This window comes from Halichoerus grypus, chromosome 7 (assembly GCF_964656455.1).
Source record: "Halichoerus grypus chromosome 7, mHalGry1.hap1.1, whole genome shotgun sequence".
Classification (NCBI taxonomy): Eukaryota; Metazoa; Chordata; class Mammalia; order Carnivora; family Phocidae; genus Halichoerus; species Halichoerus grypus.
In genome coordinates, this window is record NC_135718.1 from 125,287,111 (window position 1) to 125,310,821 (window position 23,711).

Here is a 23,711-nt window from a genome sequence, read left to right on the forward strand (position 1 = left end):
GGACTGGCTATCCCAGTAGTCACTATTGCGTCTCTAGAATGTCTGTGCTGAAAAGCAGCAACTTTGAAGGTTATTTTTGCTACGCTGCATCCTGCTGTTAGCTGCCCCAGGAGGCAGAGGGTTGATATCAGTGGAAGGGCTGAGAATAGAAGACAATGGGGGAGAAATAGGAGAGAATCCCACACCTCCATCAACATTTTGGGCAAAATTGTTTCCAATATCTGCAACAATTAATTAATACTACATGGTGAAATGACTCGGCTAGACAGGTATTCTTCCTGTGGTCACAATTTTAAGTATTTGTGGAAGAATTTCATCAAATATGAATCTCAGATAACAAAACTTTTCATATAACGGAATATTTATTTTTCTAGATATTTGCCATGCCCTGTTATTTTAAGTATTAGGATAGTGAGGTGGTTTTAGAAGGAGCCTTTTTAGAAACACCGAATGGAATCTTTTATTTAAAAGGACATGTTTAATTTGATGGCGAAACCAGAGTTGAATGGTTGGTAGAAGGGTGGGCAGAAGGTTGAGAAGCAATTTTCTTGGGGATGGCTTGGGTGAAGGATCAATTTACTTTAGTCTTTGCAGTTTGGAACCCTATATCTCAGCCCTGGGGGGGAATAAAGGGAATTTGCCTCTGGTGCAAATCTCCAAGGGCTCTTTACCCACGGCTCTAAATGGAAACTTCTGGCAATCACTTCAACCTTTGGTCATGACTCTTCCCTGTGGAGAACTCTCTCCTTTTTATCATATATGTATAGGTTATCTGTTAGCTGTCTTTAAGAACATTAATTTAGATAAAGAATAGAAGATGGGATTTTTTTTATTCTAAAGGTGTATTTTATTATTTTTTCTACTGTATATTCTACTGCCTTTTATTTCTTTCATGCATATCTTTATGGGGAAAAGTTCCTTCTCTTGCTCCTGACTTTTCATGTGTAGATTATTATTATTATTATTATTATTATTATTATGCTAGCACACTAGCATAATACTCTTCCCTCTTATTCATTCTACTCCAGACAGGCATTTAATTGGAAAGTCTGGAAGGAAAAACTGTGCATGTGAGCCAGCATATATCCTTCTGTGTGTGTGTGTGTGTGTGTGTGTGTGTGTGTGTTTCTCTCTTTCATTCTCTCGGTTTCTCTCCCTGAAGAACTAGCCTGCCTGCAGAATGTGTATCCTCTTGGATGACCTTCTCCATAAAATAGTTTTCAGCCCGCATGCTCAAAGGTCTATGCCATATATTTCAAAATGATTCCATACTGTTATTATAACCCCTTTATTTTTTTAATGATGATTCAGAATTGTGTGTGTGTAATAAGGCCCAATTTGACATATTCTTATTTTTCTCTTAAAGAACCTAACTCAGTTTCTTCAATTAGTTGTCCTGACACTTCATTTCCTCTGAGGTGAAATGATAATCTGTACCTAAATTAGGATAAATCAAATGAATACAGATGAAGACTTTTGATTGCAAACACCTGTATTATAACTTCCTCTGCTCTATTAGAATATATAAATTTGACCCAAAACAAAGCAATTTGACAATTTTCTTTTTTTTTATGTTTTACCACAGATTGTGCTATTTTGTAGAACTGGCATGCACTGCCATTACAAACCTTTTAATTCTTTATTACTTTTAGATACACAAGGAGCCGAGATAGAGGTTGATGACTGCCTTGTTACTGTATTATGATTTCTTTATTCTTTCCTTGGGTGTTCCCATTAATTTAGAGGTGGCATTTCTCTCCAATGAGAAAACCTATTAAAACCAAGAGCTAAGTAAAAATCTCTCTTCTCAGTTACTTTCTTAGCAATTGGAACCATAGGGGTTTCAATAGAGGTAGGAGGCTACTCTAGCATCATAATATTTAACCATATAAAAGCTATGACAAATTAGTCAAAACTCTTGAAAAACTCTGGCTGTATTGGGGGCAAAGAGATATAGTCAACACTTCAGAGGTGGCTGATAAAGAAAAATATTTATCCTGACAGGCTCACTGAGATAATGAGCTGAGTCAGCAGAAAGAGAGGACACTCCTCCAGGAGCACCATGGTGGCTGTTATCATAGCTGCTGGGAATCCTACACTGAGGTGTGGCTTCCACAAAAATGAGAGATGAGAACAGAATGCCAGGGGCTACCGCTCGTGACACTTGAAATTTCTTTGGAGGTAGCACTGTGCACCTGAGTCTCTATAACCAAACTAGAAATGGGGTTATTGTTTCTGAGTGCCTCATAAGGTTCATCCTGATTCCCTGGTCATGGTGCCCCTTGGCCTCCATTTAGTCTTCATGGTGTGTTCCCTTGCTATCTCCCTGAAATTCTGTGTTCTTCGTAAAACTATTCTATGTTGTCTCGCAAATTATCGTAACTTAAAGTCTTTTTAGCAGTTCCATTCAGCATGTATCCCTCCAGGTCCATCTCCAGAATGAATCAAAATCCCTGATGTTGATATGGCAATTTCTAGAAAGTATGATTCTGTCATCTGGCTCAAATATCCTTGAGGTTAATTGTGGATGAGTCAAAGTCAAAATAAGCCCCTTCTCATTTGCCTTGCACAAAGAAAGGAGTAGAAAGATCATCATGGTGATACTGATGAATGGTACAGAATTAATATGAGGATTCACTGGTAAGATAAAAGATCTAAGAAATATAGGGCCAAATTTCAAGGTGACAAGTGGCAAGAACTCACCTGTCAATTGGATCAATGGCTCTAAAATCAATGATCCCAAGAGCTACTCTTGCTATGAGACTCCAAATTATTCCAGAAATTGCAGTTTAATGGGAGTATTTTGTTTCCCTCTGTCTAACTCCACAAGCACCATGGTATTCCATCAATTCTACTGCTCTGAAATGATTTTGAGACTACTACTTTTTTGGTTTCCAGGTCTGCTGAAAAAATTATATTGGTATCAAACATTGAAGACCCAAGAATAGGGCAGCTTTAATTCTGAAGATTCTTGAAGCAGTGACAGGACTGAGTTGACCCAGAACATGTGGTCAATGATTACTCTAACTGTGTTAATGCTATGCCATCTACATTCTCAATGATAACATTGGTTTGATGAATATGAACTCTGGAACAAAGAGAATGACATGAATGAATGTTAAGATCCCAAGTGTTATTTGAAATGTATCCGAGTTCTTCCAAATGCCTGTAGATTTGTTGGAACAAACGTCCTACAGCAGAAGCTACTTGTTTGATCACATCGAGGGTCTCATGCTTGGTGTTTTCTTTCATGTATATGCTCTCAGAGTTGGGGAGAATGTGATTATAGTCAACTAATGATGACTTGACAACACTTTTTTATGCAGTATCGAAACCAGCGGTAATTATCTGATTAAAAATATTCCTTCAAGGGGCGCCTGGGTGGCTCAGTCATCAAGCGTCTGCCTTCGGCTCAGGTCATGATCCCAGGTCCTGGGATCGAGCCCCACATCGGGCTTCCTGCTCCACAGGAAGCCTGTTTCTCCCTCTCCCACTCCCCCTGCTTGTGTTCCCTCTCTCGCTGTGTCTCTCTCCCTCTGTCAAATAAATAAATAAAATCTTAAAAAAAACTCCTTCCAATTACATGAAATAAGAAACATTAATACAGATGTCTATTTTTTCTAAAAATGAATTGATATATTTGATTAATCCTTGAATTCCCGTTTTCAGATATTGTAGGAATCAAAGAATAGACTTCATCCCAAAATTACACGGTATATAATCCAATGTTTACTTTTATAATTCTGAGCTTCTATTTCCTCTGGTCTTTATTATGGGATCAATTATTTGAAAATTATTGAAATTAGGATAATTTTGAAAATGTAATTCCTTGAAATTTCTGCTTATTTTGGATTGTGCATACTTAGGAGATTGCTATCCTCAAATTTAAGAATTTTGTGATAAATTTTTCTACAACCATATAAAAAGAGAGTTGTCTTTTAACCTCAGCCTGTATTTTGAATAAAAGTTAATTACTTTGAGTACTTTTATTTTATTTTGAATCAACTTGGTTATGAACACTTTGAGGATGGAGAATAAGTTTTTCTCCTGTTTTTGATATCTTCCTACCTGTGTAGGCCAGTATTTAGAATAAACAAGAGTTCCATAAATAGGCATTGAATTAAAGTAGCATAGTGATCCAGTTTCTATCTTTTCCCTGTGACCAGAATCTATGTAATTTGGTGAGCATCTCTTTTGCTTTCTACTCTTCAGGGACACCATGTTAGTTTAACTTGACTCTTTGTGTATATGGTAACAAATTCATGATAATACATGAATGTCTTATTGAATGATTTGAAAATCACTTATGAATATGAAGGTTTAAGAGAAAACTAGGTGCAAATTATGAACAAGTATTTAAATATAAAACTTTCTAATAAGGGTTTTTTAAATGATTTTTGCAATAACTATTCAGTAACATTTGAAAGACTGGTTAGAGTAGTTACTTTTCAGAGATAAATAATGGAATTTCTTTAGGATGGTCAACATAGATTTAGAAGACAATTTCAAATTTACTGTAGAATTTGTCAGAATTCAGAGCAACATTGCAGACAGGAAACTGCCAAACTAGCTTCAGTCCCTCATTATTATGCTTGACCTTTAACAAGTTTTACCACAGTAGGCTGAGATTGTACATAGGCACATAGATACATGTTTTAAACCAGTGAATACCTTCAAAGATATTTTCAAGTGAATGAAAAATACATATAGTAAGAATTCTTTCAGATGTAGTATATTTAAAAAATGTTCTACTGTTGTTTGTGGAATGAATGAGTTTCTGTAATGAGTTTCACTACCTGCCATGAAATCAAGAACTATTTTTTTTTTAGAAAGCTGAGAAGCAACAAGAAAATTTTCGGGCAATGACTGACATTTCTTCTCCAAGAGAGAAGTTGATTTGAGTCAGAGTTTCACATCTAGAAACATCCAGCTGAATAACACTTAAAAAATCATGAGAGAGAAAGTCTTGTGAGTCCAACCAAGCCTCCAACTAAACTAAATTTTAGTTGTTTATATAAATTTTAGAAAATGCCAGAAAAAAATTGAGAGGTGTGAGATTTTAGAATTTCTAAGTACATATTTTTATTTCTTGACAGACTCCATTAACCCTGATCCAAGATTGAGATTGTTTACAGATTTTCTTTTTAAAACCATGAGAACACGAACTATGTTGATGTCCAATATCTTCTCTGGAGCTAACATTCAGTCAGTAAACATTTTAGATTGATTATGAAATGGCCACATTGTAACAATTTGATAGCACTGTCTGTGGGTATAATCTTGTCCTTTCATGGGGATCATTGGTGGCTGCATTCATTCGGATGGAGGCCATTACAGGCTGACTTCTGTGCTACTGTAAATTGTCTTAAAGCTGAGTTCAGTGCAGTTACTAAAATGCTATGAGATTAATTTTTTAAATTTGCAACCAATACTAATATACACTTTTTTGCAGCATTACTGCTATTTAGATGGAATAGCAGAATATAATATGTTGATGAGGTAAAGGAGATAAAAACAGGAAACTGATGAGCCATAGGGAAATATGACTGAGAACAAATTGATTTCATAAAACAAATATAATTGGCGTGACAATAAAAGGTGTGTTATCCACACAGGTCAAACCCTATTATAGTGACTTTCAAGAGAACTCAGTATATAGAAATTTTAAATAAATAAGTAAAATAAATGGGCTTTTCTATGGTGCTTATATATGTTCTGTTTCAATCTTCCTTGTAATGGAACTCATTAGAGAGATTTGACCCACACATCTAAGAACTGATTACCCATGATAATGTGAGATCGGGCAGGCATCCTTTCTAGAATTAATACCATCTTGCATTTATAAAATGCTTTATTACACTGACGTTCCCCCCCCCCACACCTTATTATCCCATATTTTAGGACAATAATAGAGGAAAAGCCATGAAGAAAAGCAGTTAGATGCACAGGTGAAGTGTCTGGTCTTTGGGTTCAAATGCTAGTCCACCATACAGGCATTGTGTCAGCTTGGATTTATTACTTAGCCACCCTCTTACTAAATTTCTTCACTTCCAAAAAAGGAATACTAATGGGACTTACATCATAGAAATTTTAATGAGAATTATATGTACTGTACATAGCACTATGATTTACTGGCAGTAAGCACTTAATAAAAATCCCTAGTATCATGGGATATATAGGGTATGTGTGAGACCGTTCACAAATGGGAAGCTGCATAACAAAGGGGTTAAGTGCTTCTGTAGGAGGTTTGATGCTTCTTATTAAAACAAATTGACTCAGCTTTATCTGTAGCAGGGCTTTTATCAGAACTAATGTTATTAAGCAAATGGAAATGTTGTGCTTTCATCTCTATGTTTTCTTTTATCCAGTCATTTCTAGAGACACCTGAGAAATGGAAAGAATTCTATCTTATCATGCTAGATAATTTACTCCATGAATTTGGATTACTCACTTCTCTGTTCAGGGCTCAGTTTCTTTGTCTACGAGTAACCTCTAAGGCCCTTTTCTGAGTGAAAATAATATTATTTCACAAACTAGATCATCAAACTCTTGAACTCTGAAGTTTGACTCTAATAAATAAGTTTCCTAAATTAAAAGAAAAGAAATCCACATTGTGAACATGAAAAACGTTACATTTCATTTTATGCATATTATTTAGGCACTGGTATTTCCTAGCTCACGACTTCCTCTGGTTTGGCATCCCGTTTCAAAAAAAGTTATCATGGAAATTCAGATGCATAAATTCAACTTAGCATTGACAGAAATTATGGAATTAAAGTTTTCCCTACCAAGTTCAAATGTGACCATTAATAATGTATTGTGTGTTACTGTGTGCACATGGTATAATGTATCACAGCTTTACAGAATGACAGACAAAATTCAAATCTGATATAGGTAAATATTTCTGAAAGTCTACATGATTTTCATTAAATAATTCACATTTCCAGTTAACAAACTACTTTCTAGACTTAATATGATACTTTTATTTTTCTCCTTCATTTTCCCTTTCTAAAGATTAGGCTTATATGATTTGAATAAAGTGACTTTTTTTTAAAAAGAGGGATAAAGAAATTCATAGACATTTCTACAATTTCATATTATAGATAATTTTATAATACTTCATTTTTGTATGCTGTGAATATCTATAAAGGCAATTTAATTTGGATGTATTCTGTGTTTCTACCATATTCTAGAGGCAGAGATAATTTTGGTAGACAAACAGGCATAAGAAATCAGTTTCTAGGGGCGCCTGGGTGGCTCAGTTGGTTAAGCGACTGCCTTCGGCTCAGGTCATGATCCTGGAGTCCCGGGATCAAGTCCCACATCGGGCTCCCTGCTCAGCAGGAAGTCTGCTTCTCCCTCTGATGCTCCCCCCTCTCATGCTCTCTCTGTCTCTATCTCATTCTCTCTCTCAAATAAATAAATAAAATCTTAAAAAAAAAAAAAAGAAATCAGTTTCTAATTGTCTGATTTATGACATACTCTGAATAGTTGTTAAATTGTTGATCACAATTTCCTGAAAGGATAAATTAAATCTCTTATATAGACTTTAGTAGAAAAAAAATCTCAGTATAGTTATAACTCTTTATATTTCAAGTGTATTTTTATAATTCACTTTACATTTATTATTTAACTCACTTGACATGATATTTTCCTCCATGGATTCCCATCACTCATGCTGCACTCCCGATTTTTGGACTTTTAGTATGAGCCCTGCTTCTGACATCTGAAAGTGAAAATTCAACTCCTTGCATTTATTCCCTGTGGAAGTTGTATCTACATATACCATATATATAAACTAGTTTAAACCTAAAGCATAGCCTGAATTAGCAAGAGAATTTATAACTTTCCTAAGTTGCTCATAAACAAGAGATCTGAGTAAATTTGCATTGCTAAAATTCAGGGTAAAAAACGTTGTTAGAGTTCCTCAACAGTGTTTCAATGATCAACTTCCCAATAATAAAAATAGGGGTAGTGCTAACTTGAAATACAATTTTGGTAATACCTTGAAGATGTCTATTTTGTAACTCTTAGTATTACTGCCCAGATCAGCATCTGGGAAACCCCCACAGTCATATCATATGATTGCAATAATAACAGTTAAGATCTAGTGAATCCCTTCTTCTGTTGCACAACCCAGTGGTTCCAGATTATTACAGAGTTTGCAAAGAATATCCTACACACACACACACACACACACACGCACACAATCTTTATGAAGAAGTGACCATGTTGTTTCCTGATCTGACTTGGTTCATCAGTAAAATACATTTTCTGAATTATCTAAGTTCTCCTTAAACTATATGGTTTTACATATGCTATTTCATGCAGGAAATCAGCAGATTCAGATGAAGAATATCCTTTGGAAGGCACAAATAGGAATCAAAGTTTATAGACAAAGGGATTTAACAAGTGAAAATTAGACATTTAAAAGGAATCGTTTTGAAAAAGTTAATATATGACTAGATTTCCAATAGGCTGGACCATTTGGCACATGTGTAACATATTGAGATTATTTTGAAAGCACAGAATTCATTGATCTGTTAATAGTCTCAATTTCAGCTGATGATGCAGAGGTATGTCCTGGGACCTTGGAGATCCAATAGCCCTAATTCCCTAAACTACTGACAGGGAAACTGAGGTCCCCAAAGAGTCACACAGTTACTTATTAACATATCTTCTCATTCCTTACCCAGTGTTCTTCTTATTTGCTGTGTGACTATAATGAGAAACAGACATAAAAATACTGAGAGATGTTAATAAATTGACCAGAGTTTTGGAGAAACGAGAATTAAAAAAAACCCCAATGAGTGACACTGACTATGAAATTATCTGAAGGGAAAGGATATTGGTAGCTTAAAGGCTAAGGAAGATGATAGGTGGCTGGGAGAAAGAAAAGAAAGAAAAAGTGAAAAAGTTCCATAAATGTGTTTGCAGTTCTTTTGGCCATGTTATAAGAGAAGAGCCTTTAAAGACCAGTTTTCCATACTCTTGAATTTGTTTTATAGTAAAAAGGTGATATCTTTCAATAAATGATTTGATATACAAAAATTATAGAAGAGATAAATTTTAAATATGATGTATAGCAATTTATTCTTTTAAGAAATGGTACAGTCAAAATCATTGTATTATTATTACTACTACTACTACTACTACTACTATTATTATTATTATTTACACCTAGCCTAAAGGATCAGGGTCACATTTATTGAGGGCTACAACATACTCTGGTTTGAACCTGAAAAAAAGATGGGAGTCTTGCATACTTATCTATTATCATCTTTGAACTATGTCAGCCTACTTATTGCCTGGAGTAAATATTTACTAGTGGTTACTATTGTCCAGTCTTGAAATAACACATGTAGTTCATAAATGAAAGTTGAAAATACAGTTTTGTTGGAGAGCGAGCTCAAGTATCTGACCTAGGTATTTTAGATGCATCTTTTCTGAGGCATTAAGATGTTGACTTAAGTTTTAAATTGACTTTAGGTATCTCTTGATAGATTGCTACCTAAATAATTAGTAAGGGATTTATAGGGAAAGATAAATTTAAACTCACCTTCAGGTAATTCTAAAATTTTCTCTCTGAAGATTATGTAAAGGTTCTGATGCAGATTTCCACTCTGATGCCCTCACAGAGGGGTACATAGCATTAAGAGGTCTATATGGTAATGAATTACCACATAGCTCATGCAAATCCATAGCAATACTGTGCTCGAATAAGGATCTCGGTTTCAATACATTTTTTCAGAAATGCATTTGCTCCTCTTTAAAGGGAAATCTGACTCCACATGAAGAGGCAAAAAACAATCCTAAAGTCAATGCTCATTTCTTTAACTATGACATTGCTGACATTTTTTTATCAAATCAAACCAAACATAACTCTGTGGCTCCTTAGAATATTTTAAAATAAGCATCTGTATGAGATACTATGAGTGTAAAAATATGAAAACTAATATCCATGAAGCTACCTATAATACCTGCTCCTTTATAAAAACAATAAAATGAGGGCAATGGAGATCATGTTAAAGTATAAAGCTTTAATCATATTACCAACCTCTTATGTAACGTGAAAACAGTAAAATGTAAAAGGCTCAATTCTAAAGAATTTGAATAAAAGGGAGACAGGAGACATTTTCTCAATTTCTGCAACCAAGGGAGTTAGTGGAGGTAGGGCAAAGAAATCTTTTAACTTAAATCTTTATATTAAATCATCATTTTTTTAAACTAGAAATGAATAAATACGGTTTCCAGTGAATATGTTCACTTGTAAAATTTTCAATAATTTTAATGTAAATTAAGAAGCAGCGAATATAAGAACTTCATATTTGATATTTTGTTCATTTTTTGTTTGTGATACGTAACATGGTGATTAAAAATGAAGATATGAAAGATGATCTAGCAAGTAAAAGGTAGTGATTACTCCTAAAGCCAAAGGGACATCAGGAAATAGAAAGGGGATTGGAGTCTTCAACCAGTTTATGGTTAATTTCTTAATGGCTTGGAGTAAATGAAGAAAAATGAAGTAAATGAAGAAAAAAATCTTGGTGGTAGAAACATGAAAATATATTTACATTGCTTATACCTTTTGTGCAGTTTGAAATATTTCTAAATTAAAAACGATTTTTCCTACTTTCTGTATTCTAGCTTACAAAGACAAGTTTATATATGACTTTTGTGAAATTTTAAAACCTTTGTTTTCCTCATAAGTTAGAGATTTCCTTTTCTTCAAATTTCAAAACTATATATTTAAAATGAGTAATGATGTAATTTAGAGAACTGTCAATCAAAACTTTCAGCAGAAAGATAAAATAAAATTTTAAAGCTTTTAATGTATTCTATACCCAATAGCTTTATTATCCCCTTTTATGTTTATATAATTAATTTTGAGTCATTTTATATGCTTTATGGCTATTATCTAACATTTCAGAGGCAAAAACATGGCTATTTTATTCAAAATATCAATTAATGCATATGTATAAATGGTTTTCTCTTAGAGTTATCAAACACTATGTAAATACAGAAATATACTTTATAGAATTGTTGAAGTAAACAAGTTTGACTATATTCCAGGATCAAATACTAGGGCATTTTGTGTTTTCTTCTCTTAGTGAATGCAATTTTTAGAAGTAAAATTAATCCTCTAGAAAACAAAAACAAAACCTAGAACATAAGAGCTTCAGGTATTACTAAGAGTGTGTATGTAAGAATTTAAACAAAATAATTATAGATGATTTTCTCTGTTAATTTCAAGGATAATTTGTTTAGACAGAAATCACTACCTGAAATATTCTTACAAAAATTCATCATAATGTACCAAACTGGTTTTAATGTAAGCTGCAATGGAATCACGAATTTAGTTGTATCCTGAAGAACACCTGTAGTCACTGTGTATTAATTATAAAAGAAAGTGGATGTAAGTTTACAGATCTTCTTGAAGAACACCTATAGTCACCGTGTATTAATTATAAAAGAAAGTGGACGTAAGTTTACAGATCTTCTTAACCTTTCTCTCCCTCTTTTTTTTTAATGCGGCATCATAACTACTGGATTGCTTTTTATGCTAAGCACACTCTGTTCATTCACAATTTGAAGCTTGTACATAGTGTCCAATAATGGTAAAGCACTTGCAAAAATGTTGCACCTGGAACAGGGAGGAGTGAGGAGAGCAAAGGTCAAATCCAGGCCTTAATAAGCATTGACTAAACAGACTTTAGACTCAGTGAAAAGTCCAGACGACCCCTGCAGCGTCATCTTACAGCTCTGATTTTCTTCTTTTCAAGATGTAGTATAATCCATAAATACAACCAAATCACTAGCAGCTTAGGCTTTGGTTTGGTTTTTATCTTCCAGGGGTTTTTTTCCCCCCTCTTCACAGAGATTTGAAAAATTAACCCTTTTCTGTCCTCAGACTAACCAAAGAATGAATTTCTTCCTGGTCACTGTTGTCAGCTTAAATCTTTCTGTCCTTTCAGCTTTCAGGGCTGGGGTGGGGCGGGGGGGTTGGGGGGAGACTCTGTGAAGTGCTTACGACAACCAGAGCAGTGGCCGAGTGTTTCATTTTCTCCCCTTAAATGTTGATGGATATCCCAGAGATGGCTAATAGCAACAAGGTGATCAGACGACTCTACAAATCAGTGAAATATGTCTTTTTCATGAATGTTTCTAAGCAATAAACATAATGCTTAAAATCTTAAATGGAATTTTGGTTTAGTTCTGGTTTTCCATCACACAGAGGTTACATTTCCGTACAGATTTCTAGATAATCCATATGGATGATAAAAATAGAACCAACTAGAATCAACTTTTTGACTATTTGCCTCACTTTGGATTCCCTGGTACAGTTCCCACTCTCATATTCTTATGGACATAATCTCTTTTCATACCACATTTGCTTAAGGAAAGGTTAGGCCCTTTAAGTTAAAACAGCAAATTTCCCTGTAGGAAACATACCAAATCAAGTATGAACTGCAGGAATGAAGAGTCCACCTCAAGTGCATTACTTGAGAGAAAACTTCCACTCCAAAGTGGGTAGAGTCCACGTGCTGGAAGTGAGAGCTGTCCAATCACATTCAGTGTAATCCCATTATTCTGTTTACGACACTGCAGATTTTCAGAATGCCAAAGACGTCTGCATCTGCCCCTACATTTATTCGTTTGATGTCACATATACCCTGTTTGCCCCACTTCCTTCACAGTTTAAAAATATAAAATTAAAAAAAAATTCAGCTCTGAGTGTGAACCGTAGCTGCATAATTAAGGGTGAAGCAAAGTCTTACCTAAGCAGGAATGGCTGAGAACATAGCAAACTGGGTTGAGAAGCCTCAAATGTTCAGATGTGTGCTCTAGTCTGGGGAAAGATTCTTTAGAAGGAACGTGAAAACAGATACAAATGGTGTCCCTGGAGACTTAAAGGGGGCCTGGGTTTCTCGAGGATCTCTCTCTCTGACTGATGATCACAGTCTTACAGACCAGGAAAGGGGATATAGTGAGGGGCAGACATTTTACACAGCTGCAAAGCTCCCAAAACTGATCACAATTTCTCTTGTGCTGTTCATCTAAAGAATTAGGATGTACAGGAAAACAGACTAGCAAATCTCAGCCATGATCCCACATAAATAAAAATACTAAAATTCATTTAGTATTTGTGATTATCTGTGATCCTACAGAATTAAGATCCGTCTATTTTTCAGAATAACATGGAAGAAGAGAAAGTGGGAGTAACTCAGGGCTCCTACATAAACGGCTAGATTCACTGTTAATTAGAATTTGTTCTTTTAAAAGTAAAACTTAGCTAAAAATTGTATAATTTTTAGACTTTGTATTATGCTTAGGTTTTCTGTTTATATTTTGATGTCTCAAGTTTCTAAATATATTTTATGCATTTAGGGTAACAGAATAAAAATGGGCTAAATCATTGTCATATATATTTATTTCTAATGGATTTTTTACATTCATGAATCAGGAGGAAAATTATCAAATATGAGACATCGTAATTGATGCATATACTTAATGATGTAACGAGAGTTTAAATATTTTGGTAATACAAATTGACTTTTTACAAGGTTCATAAAGAACTGACTTTATATGTTGGTAGTTAGAACATGCCTTAATAGGTGTGAATCCCATGGGCAACGGCATTTCAGTTGTTGTGAAATTTTGATGCAAAGAAATCTTAAATGCAAAGAAATCCTAATTGATCTGATCAGTCATAAGATGCATTTTTCAAACAATTGCACTAGTGTGCCTTTGATGAGGCATCCCACTTTTGACAACTAGTAGATATGCTTGAGGTAAAAGGTTACCTGCAGAAGAATGAGCAAAGAATTCCAAATCAGAGACAGTGTTACTGTGAGGCCAATATTTTTTAATGACACTGATGTTTAATTCAGAGTTTTTCTAATCTCTATTATACATTTTAAAAATATGCACCTTTGGTACATGTTTCTATCTTTATTAGTCAAAATAATGTCAGGATCAGAAGGATAACTTGTTTTCATCTAACACTTTTACCATTTGAAAATTAAATTTTTAAAAAGAGAACATATTTGACTCTTTGAAGTAATAAACTATGAAGAAAATTATTTGAGTCAAGAACTTGTCCAGAAGAAACAAAACCTGAGAACTCACATGGCCACTTTCACAGCATATATGATTTGCTAAGTGAGCCACTCACTATATAGATCATCTTCACTGCTTGCTATCTTTCAGTAATCCAAGTCCAAATGAAATCTCCGGAATTTTTTTTCTTTTTTATTTAATGACTACACACATAATGGACCAAGAATTTTATATGGTGGATATTTTCAAGGTAAATTTAGAAGTATATGTATGTTCCAATAATGATTTGTTCAAAATAAATTGAGTATCGTCATTCTTTCTTCTTAACTCAATCATTATGCCAGTACTTTAATGCTTTTTTAAACCAATCACTTGCTTACCAGCTAGTTGAGAGACTATGGAGGTGCGTGATAACTTTTTTTGGATTACTAATGATGAAATGGCAGAAACAGCCAACTCACATAATTTGCATTGAGGATTAATCTCACGGCTATATTAATTTTAATAAAAATTAAATGTTTTCAATTAGTTTAGATTGGCTAGTAAGGGAAAAACACAAAGACAAAACTGAGGCAGTGAGCCTTACAATGCCTCCACTGATTTCTCCACTGGCCCTTCCTCTGCACATGGTCAATTAGAATTGAAAATCCTGTGCTGATTTCATTCGCTGGAATTTTTAAGCAGGTCAGGAAGAAAGATGTTATTGAAAGGAAAAGTCTCATCTAAATAAGAAAGGAGCACGTGGCCATCTGGTCTTAGCTATACATATAAAAAGTTATTTCAGCTGAACTGCAGGCTTGATGTTTAAAAAGATGTGCCAAGAAATCAACCCCAAATCTGTTTACGGTAAAATATCCCAAATGTTTCTTTTTCAACCTCCAAATATGCAATACACAGTTCATTTCCTATCTGTGATTCATGAGCCCATTTGACCCCAGCGCCTCACTGAGCTTGACTGAGTTTCAGGCAGTGGAACATTCAATCACTCTTAGAACACTACTCCTTAATGGGATATCAACAGGACCGTGGGTCTTTTGAAAATTGTGAAAATAACTTGGAGAGTTTTCACTCAAATTAATTTTGAGTGCTGTCTGCATGTAGGCTAGAAAGAATAAAATCTGAGGCATGAGGCAACCAAACCAATTTTCTTTCTTTTCTCATTGTGACTTGAGGTTCCTGTGCATTCTCTGTGCAGTGCTCGGGCATCTACTCAGAATAATTTCAGGTCTCAAGCCTAAAGGCAAGTTTCTTAAAAAAACACAATCTGTTCTTTCATAAAGAGAAATTATGAGCGTGAGTCTACTTTTAGAAGTCATCTTCATAATGTTAAAAAACAAAGTTTTTCTAAAAAATAACATTTTATACTGTTTGCCACATTAAAGTCATATCTTTTGATACGATTGAAATATGTTTTGTTTTGAGACATTTGCAATTACATCAATACATTAATTTAGCCATGATCTGAGTACGTCCCCCTGCTAGCATAGACCTAGCTATGTTGACCTCCCCATCTAAATTTCATTGTATTAAAATATGTTAATATTCTAACTCAAGATCATTAAAAAAAAAACAAAACTCTGGCTATAATAAAATACCAACAATTATTTTGGGTCATAAAACTATGTTCAAATATATTTTATATATAGCCAATCTATACACATGTTCAAGAACACATGATTATAATATCAACATACATGCTAAGCAAGAGTGTAGGTTTCCACTAAAGTCTTCAGATAAATAATTGAATTAAGGATATTCTAATATATGAAACAAGAATCTTGACATATCTCTGACATAAGATATCAGTTGTTTTGTGTTTTTTTGTTTTTGTATATTTACTATGTTTGTTCTGCCATTTCAAATAAATCATTACTATTGTGTAAGAAGAATAAACTGTACTATAGTAAATTGTTCTTTCTCCTTTATGCTCTGAAAAACCATTTGTTCTGAATTGGCGTTACGTAGTTCAACTATTTCAATCAAGTCCATTATCTTCTTTTCTTTGAAAGATGCCTTTTTCGTAACCTGTATCCCCAGTGGGCAATGTCATGTTCTGTTTTTAGAAAGTAGGTGAAATTTAAATCCAACTACTTGTTCATTTTTTATGTTTGACAAAACAATTATATAATTCATCCTCAGGCAAGAACTCCACTATAGGCTGGAAGAACTATTTATGTAAAAATTATGGAGTCAAGCCCAAAAATTTCTCAAAAAAGTTATTTATTAGTTCACACTGGAGTCTTACCCCACAGAATGTCACCTAACTTGTGTAGCTTGTTTTTTCTAAGTACAAAATGTGTCTGTTCTTTGAGCTATATACTTTTCTCAACAGAAGTAACATGAAAGCAAAAAAGAACAAAACACTTTTTCTCTTATTTTAAAACAATCACACAATACCTCAGCAAAATTAATTTCATTAATTTGTATGTTGCTGTATAAATCGTGCTGGTCATATACGTATGTCTTGCAAATCCTTTCAAAATTAATCCTTTTCTAAGTATGCAAGAAAGAAGTATTCAGAGCAAATTCCAAAATTCAAAAAAATATTGTATCAAATACTTGGTATATAGGAACTGGTTAGGTATACCTGGCCGTTCTATATTAATGAAGATTAACTTAAATTACATATCAAAACTTAGTAATTAAGAGACATTATGTATGCACAGTTGTTCTATATTTATGTCTCAGATATGGCAATATGTCTCCATAAAATTATTAAACTTTGTTCTATTTGAGTTAAGTAAAATAAAATGGTACACTTAAATACACACATTATTAAAAATCTAGACAATTTGTTCGGGATATAACTGTTTAGTGTAAGACCCATAAAATAAACTTGAAAATAAATACAAACACTGCACCAGCCCACAAAATTTTAACCCAATTATCCTCTAACCCAGAGCCCGTGAAATGAGCATTACTTTTAAATCATTGGTATATATTCTTTCTTTAACCAATAAGTTAAGAGTGAAATGATTTAATGTTTGCAAAAATTTAAATGACAAATAAGAATCACTAAGTCATAACACCTATCAGTATTGTAGCATTTTTATCCAAGTGATTGCAAAATGTTCACCATTTCTACACCCTATTCATAGCATTGAAATTCAGCCACCTCTAAAATGTTCAACCAGCATATTAGTAAGGCTTCCTAGAACCAGAAAACTCTGCCTGACTACAGATACCTTGATAAACATGCCCATACTGCCCCACAAACACATCTTCAAGAAAGAGATAGCTACAAATAAAATAGTCCTTTCCTGTGGGTGTTGGTTAACCCCACAAACATGTGAACTTCCTATGGGCACACACCCAACAGACATTGGCGATTAGGTGATTGAAAATGTTGCCCACAAAGGCGAAATTTTATATGTGATGACATCACCAGCAAACCAGGGTTTCTCTGTGATATAATGATATAATTGCCTGGCTGAATGTGTCTCTTGAGTGTGTGTGTGTGTGTGTGTGTGTGTGTGTGTGTGTGAGAGAGAGAGAGAGAGAGAGAGAGAGAGAGAGAAAGACGGTTAAAGAACAGCATCATCAGAAATGCTATAACCTTCTGCAAGGTTTGCAAGAATCTTTCCACAGATGACTTTTTCCAGATTTAATACAGCTTAAGTTCATTCAAAAATGCATTTCCCACACGAGTAAATTGTGTTTTGTTTAGTTAGCACACTGTTAATCCTAAAATATCCCCCTGATGGGTCTGTCGAGATTTCTATACCAAATGAGGCATGGGTATCTGTATAATATGATGCAGGAGTTGCAGGGTCCCTTGAGACCTGCATTGGAACGGATAAGACGTCTTGGTTTTAAAGGTAATGAAAGGGTTAAAAATTGAGGCTGTCTGGGGTAAAAGAAAGGGGATATTGTTGTCTTTAATCTTTCCGCAGTATGTGTAAGACTTCCATCCCGGATCTGCACATAGCAGTGGAATAGGCTCGGCATGCATTGCGTGCAAGCTCCTTGATTGTAGAGGGGGGAAAAAAACCTGGCTGGAGTCCAGACAGGCTGGAGCTCTGTTGATCATTATGTCTAGCCTTCAGGTGTCTCAGCACACAGTGGGCGGCGGTGGGGGAGGTGTAGATAACATGAGAGCAGACAAAGAAAAAAAAATGGTGTATTTTAAAAAGATTATGTGAAAATTTGTGTCCAAGTCCTCTTTAAAAAATGAATCCTACCGTCTTGGACTTTTATAATTAGAACACAAGCTCTGCTCTGGCAGATCTCTTTAAGCCATAATTAGTTATGTCTGGAGCCTTTGAATAATTCCTTTCAATAATTGATGGAGTTGATACTCTCTTTTAAAAATAAGGAGGGCAATGTTTTCTTACAAACTCTCTTTTTGTTGGAGGCTTTGTCCTTCAAAATCTTCATCAGTCACAATCACATCGATTTGATGTGCCTTTTAATTTCTTATGAGACTTAGCTTATAACTTTTTAAGAATTTGGATGATTCTAGAAGTAAAGGCATAACGCATTGCTAGATTACCCTAGCTCAATGTAAAAAGAAAGCAATAATACAGGATCATTCTTCCCCCATTTGTTTCCAATTATTTTATAAATAATAAAAAAAAAAAAACTGGTTTGTATGTCGCTTCTGTTTGAAACTCCATCAAAAAACCTTACCAAGCATGTAAGTTAGATGCTAAGTGTATCTTTTGCCTTCTAGTAAGAAGAAATCCCAAATTCTTTTATTCTTCAAGCATTCTATAAAGAAGCTTCCGCATGCTTCCTCCCCACCCCCACATCCTCACTCCACCCTATTAGGAATTTCAAAAAAAAAAATCTTTATACATGGAAGGCTGGATCCTGACACAGAAAGCTGTCTTTTCCTTCTATCTTTACACTGACCACTTTACCCAGTCACCTTTCACTTCTGCCGGGACTTTATTTCCCATTTTGTGGACGAAAACACCGAAACCAGCTTGGTCTCTATCATTACTATGAAATGAAAAGTGGTGGTTAGAAAATAAATAAAAAGAAAGCTCTGGCTTGAAGCCATTGTTCAGAATTTAAGAGCTATTTGCTCCCAAGTGTCTTAGCAGTCTTTCATAGCTAATTATAATAACTGTCAGATGTCTGGAAAGTCTGTGGTATCCTTGTCAGTGGAGTCAGCAAAGTTTGCCTTTTATTTTTCTTGGGGACAGATCAGATCTGATTAGACATAAAGAACGAAAAGAAGTGAACTAAGTACATATGTGTGTGCCTTCATTTTTTCTTAGGAACAAAGCATACAGGAGCAAGGTTCCGGGGTGCAGCCCTCCTGCAGCTACTCTTCGGAATGCCTGACTTTTATTTTTAATTCTTTATCCTTAACATAACAAAGCATGCAACAATTGTCCTCCCGAAACATCTTCCTGCCTGCCGGATACCTTTCCGGACACTTACAAAAGAGTGCCCTAAAAATCCTCACATCTTTGATGCTTATGACATAGAACTATTTTCATCAGTACACTTGACGGAAAGAAATGTATACTTACAATTTCAAAATGGTTATTGGTGCTAGTTCCTTGTCTCCGGAGGCAGAGCAGGCTTTTGCCAGACTGTCCCTGGTACAGGTGCAAAATCCCCCGTTTTCCTGAAGGAGGGAGGCAGGAAAGCGCTTCCTAAAGTCACTCGGAACTCAGCCACTTGTGCCCGGGCATCCCTTGCTCCTCTAAAAGCTGTACTATCTGCAGTTCTGAATTGAACCAAATTACAGCCCATGTGAAAGGCAGGGGCAGCGAGTCATGTGGGAGACACACAGCCATCCTATTGGCCACCGGGACATAGCTTAGGCATTCTGCCTTTTCCACCATTGGTGAATAGTTAAAACTGAAAGCATCTAGATCCTCCTCTTGAGCTTATTTGTCCTTTATGTGTGGAAGAATGACTGTAGGATTTTACAGTGACAGAATTAGTTAAGAGAGGGACTGAAGTCATCCTTCACAGAGACTAGTGGGAGGAGATTGGAAGCTCAGCTTTTTCAAGATTTTTTTTTTTCCTTTGGATCCCCCTGCCCTGCAGTTTTGCCTGTGATTTGCCTGTTTGCCTGTCAGAAAAACGTGTTTGTTTATTTGTTTGTTTTCCCGGTTAACTTTGGAGGGGACAGAAAGTAAATTATCATCTCATTCCTTTGTGGAACTCAATCACGTTTTGAAGCACAACATCATTTTTTTTTTTTCAGTGATGAATTCACAGATTTTATTTTGATAAAGAAGTTTTATTGCAGTTCTGAACTAGCAGGCTAAATTAGTCAATCGTGACACAGAAATAGAATTAACTTTTCTGAGGAGCTATTACGTTTTGGAGAAAGCAGGTGGGAAAATAACTCTGGAAAACATTAAAAGGCAACAATGTCAAGGAAATCAAAGAAACGGCTTCAACTAAGCAGGGATGAAGAGGAAGTATAATTTTTCCAAAGTCATTTTTTTAATTTACCTCTTACGGTAATGCAAAAATTTCTCAAAACTGGCAGCCAGAAGTTATATTTCAGCTATCTCAGGATGATTTCATTCATCTGATTCCTAAAAATCTCTGGTGAATTTGTAACGATTTAGAGGTACAAGTTATCTCAGAGATCAAGTCCCATGTTTCCAGCTTTGAAGGTGAGGAAAGTGGACTCCGACAAATAATAACTCTATTCATTTATACTGATCCACCGAGTTATGCAAAATAAGTGAAGGGATTTCTAAGTGAGTAGTAGTTTGCTCTTTCTTACTGTGTACCTGCTAAGACCTAGTCAGTCTTGTTTAATTTAATCGTTGCAACAACCCATAGAGTCCATTTTATTACTTTTGTTTCTTGTTGGCAAAAACGGGTACTTTACTCCCATGGTTTTAATCCATATATGACTGATTGCATGTCCATTTTTTTCAACTAGATATGTTGCCTTCTAAAATAATAATGGTTATCATTGTTATAGGTACCTTCTTATTGTGTATGCCAGGTAATGTGTACAGCATCTCACATCATCTTATTTAATCTTTACAACTACTAATAAATAAGTTATTCTGTTATCCCTGTTTTGTAGATGAGAAAATGGGGCTTATACTACCCAGTGTCATGGAGTTGGTAGTTGATGGTACTTGATTCAAACCAACTCTCATTCATTTTACGCACCATATACGTTCTCATCATGATGCTGAATAAGTTTTTTTTTTCTTTATTTTTTTCTGGTATAATATATTTGAATATTTCAGCATAAATGGAGAATATCTACTTTGGTCATGTAAGTGTGTTTGGTTCAGACCCAGACCATACCATTAAAAGTAATCCACATGTGACTATAAATAGGCATTAGAGTACCAGGCATGGAGCCATATTTTTCTCTGGGCCCCACAAGAGCCCTTGCACAGAATCTTGCAACAATAGAAGCTTCCATATTTGTTGAAGGAATGCACTTTTCCCAGAACATTAGTCTGGGGCTTAAGGAGCCCTTCAACTGGTTCAGAGCTTGAAACCCATGGAATAATAGGATCAGACAAGTCATGGATCCTTTCCAAAATGGCATCAAAAATTCCATTTCTGTTAGGGAAATATCAAGAGCCCTCATGGAGTTTCTTGAATGTGTCCCTGCAGCCTAAATCATATAAATTAAAGGGAACTCCCATTCACTCCTCCTACCCCTGTGTGGTCTACTTGTAGACTGGAGGTAATTTCTGAAGGAAATATGATTGCATCCTCATCACCTATCCAATCTAAAGTACACACTGCTATCTCTTAGAATATGCTGTAGCTAGGATAGGTTAAGCAGGTCCAAAGTAGAATTAGAAGATAATTTTTAGTCCTCTGCTTTTTTGAATATTTCTCCTTCATTGAATGGTGCCTAGTTTCCCCTAAATTGTCATCATCCAGGGCACCTGGGTGGCTCAGTCCGTTAAGCGTCTGCCTTCAGCTCAGGTCATGATCCCAGGGTCCTGGGATCGAGTCCCACATCGGGTTCCTTGCTCAGCAGGGAGCCTGCTTCTCCCTCTCCCTCTGCCCCTCCCCCTGCTGTGCTCTCTCTCTCTGTCAAATAAATAAATAAATAAAATCTTTAAAAATAAATAAATAGTCATCACCCCATGCTGTCCAGAATCTTTCTAGTTCTGCCTTCTCATATGACACCCTGTGATAGTATTATCTTACCCTATTTTCATTAAATTTCTCTACTTGGCTGTAAATATTTCAAGGGCTGAATTGTATTTCACTATTTTAATCCCTCATAATGGAGATGAGATTAATTTTTGCTGATTTTTTTTTCTGTCTTGCAGTGACCTATTCACTAGAAGCCAACAGATCATAAAAAATCTGGTAGATAATGCTAGCATGTTAAAAAGAATATTTTAAAATAGAGTCCAAATAAATGAATCAGACACTGGAGGACAAATAAGGAAATCACCATAAGACCACAGATTGTCCCCAATATTGGTCTAAATTAATCATATAGGACACTTACACTGACCAAACTGATTGGCACACATTTACATAACTCCTCCTTGTTGTCACCTACCAACTTTTTCTTCAGTCTTTCTCATTCACTGGACACCAGGCAACTGGGCCTCAGATTTCCCCTTCATCTCTAGTTCTGCCATCACCCCAGTTTAGTTCAGTGCTCACAAGGGCAATCCACTCAACACTCTAATATCTCACTTTACTGATATCAATTCTGATGACTTGGCCACCTCCACTCCCACCAAAGTCACTTGCACCCAAAATGTACATTGGAAAAGTTTACTGTTAATATTGTAAAGTCAAGTCACCTACTCTCTATCTACCATTTTCAACCCTTCCACCTCTATTACTACACCTCTTTTTCAACCTTTTTGATACTTCCAATTCTTTGGCTCCTCTGTTTTCTCCTTATCTATCATCCTCTTCCATGTCCCATCCCCTTTCCTTTCATACTTCCCGCCCTATTATAGTCCGTATTCCAGGATGTCGTACAGCATCTGCTCAAGATACGTAACTTTCTTGCCCTGTTTTCCTTCTGATGTCCCATCAGTCCCACCAGGCAAAACCCAATTTCAGATTCATCCAACTGATAATCTCCTCTAGGCTATTCTGGGCTTCCAAGAGCTGCTAGATAAAAATTTAATCTGTCTATAAAAGATGCTACTATGCTAAGCAAAATAAGTCAATCAGAGAAAGACATGTATCATATGATCTCATTGATATGAGGAATTCTTAATCTCAAACAAACTGAGGGTTGCTGGAGTGGTGGGGGGGTGGGAGGGATGGGGTGGCTGGGTGATAGACATTGGGGAGGGTATGTGCTATGGTGAGCGCTGTGAGTTGTGTAAGACTGATAAACCACAGACCTGTACCCCTGAAACAAATAATACATTATATGTTAAAAAAAAAAAAAAAGATAGTAGGAAGGGAAAAATGAAGGGGGGGAAATCGGAGGGGGAGATGAACCATGAGAGACTATGGACTCTGAGAAACAGACTGAGGGTTCTAGAGTGGAGAGGGGTGGGGGGATGGGCTAGGCTGGTGATGGGTATTAAAGAGGGCACGTTCTGCATGGAGCCCTGGGTGTTATATGCAAACAATGAATCATGGAACACTACATCAAAAAAATAAGAAAGAAAGGAAGAGAGAGAGAGAGAAAGAAAGGAAGCAAAAAAGAAAAGGGGGAAGAGGAAAAGAAAAAAAAAGATGCTACTATAAGCTCATAGCCTCCA

At 35.5% G+C, this 23,711-nt stretch overlaps 1 long non-coding RNA gene across 2 annotated transcripts in view; it reads right to left on the reverse strand.

The window, feature by feature from the left end:
* LOC118521243 (uncharacterized) overlaps window positions 1-19,741 on the reverse strand; it is a 48,527-nt gene extending 28,786 nt beyond the window's left edge. For both annotated transcript variants that reach the window (XR_013449911.1, XR_013449912.1), the window contains exon 1: window positions 19,545-19,741. This is a non-coding gene — a long non-coding RNA (uncharacterized LOC118521243). The remainder of the gene's footprint in view (window positions 1-19,544) is intronic.
* Window positions 19,742-23,711: the final 3,970 nt, after the last annotated feature.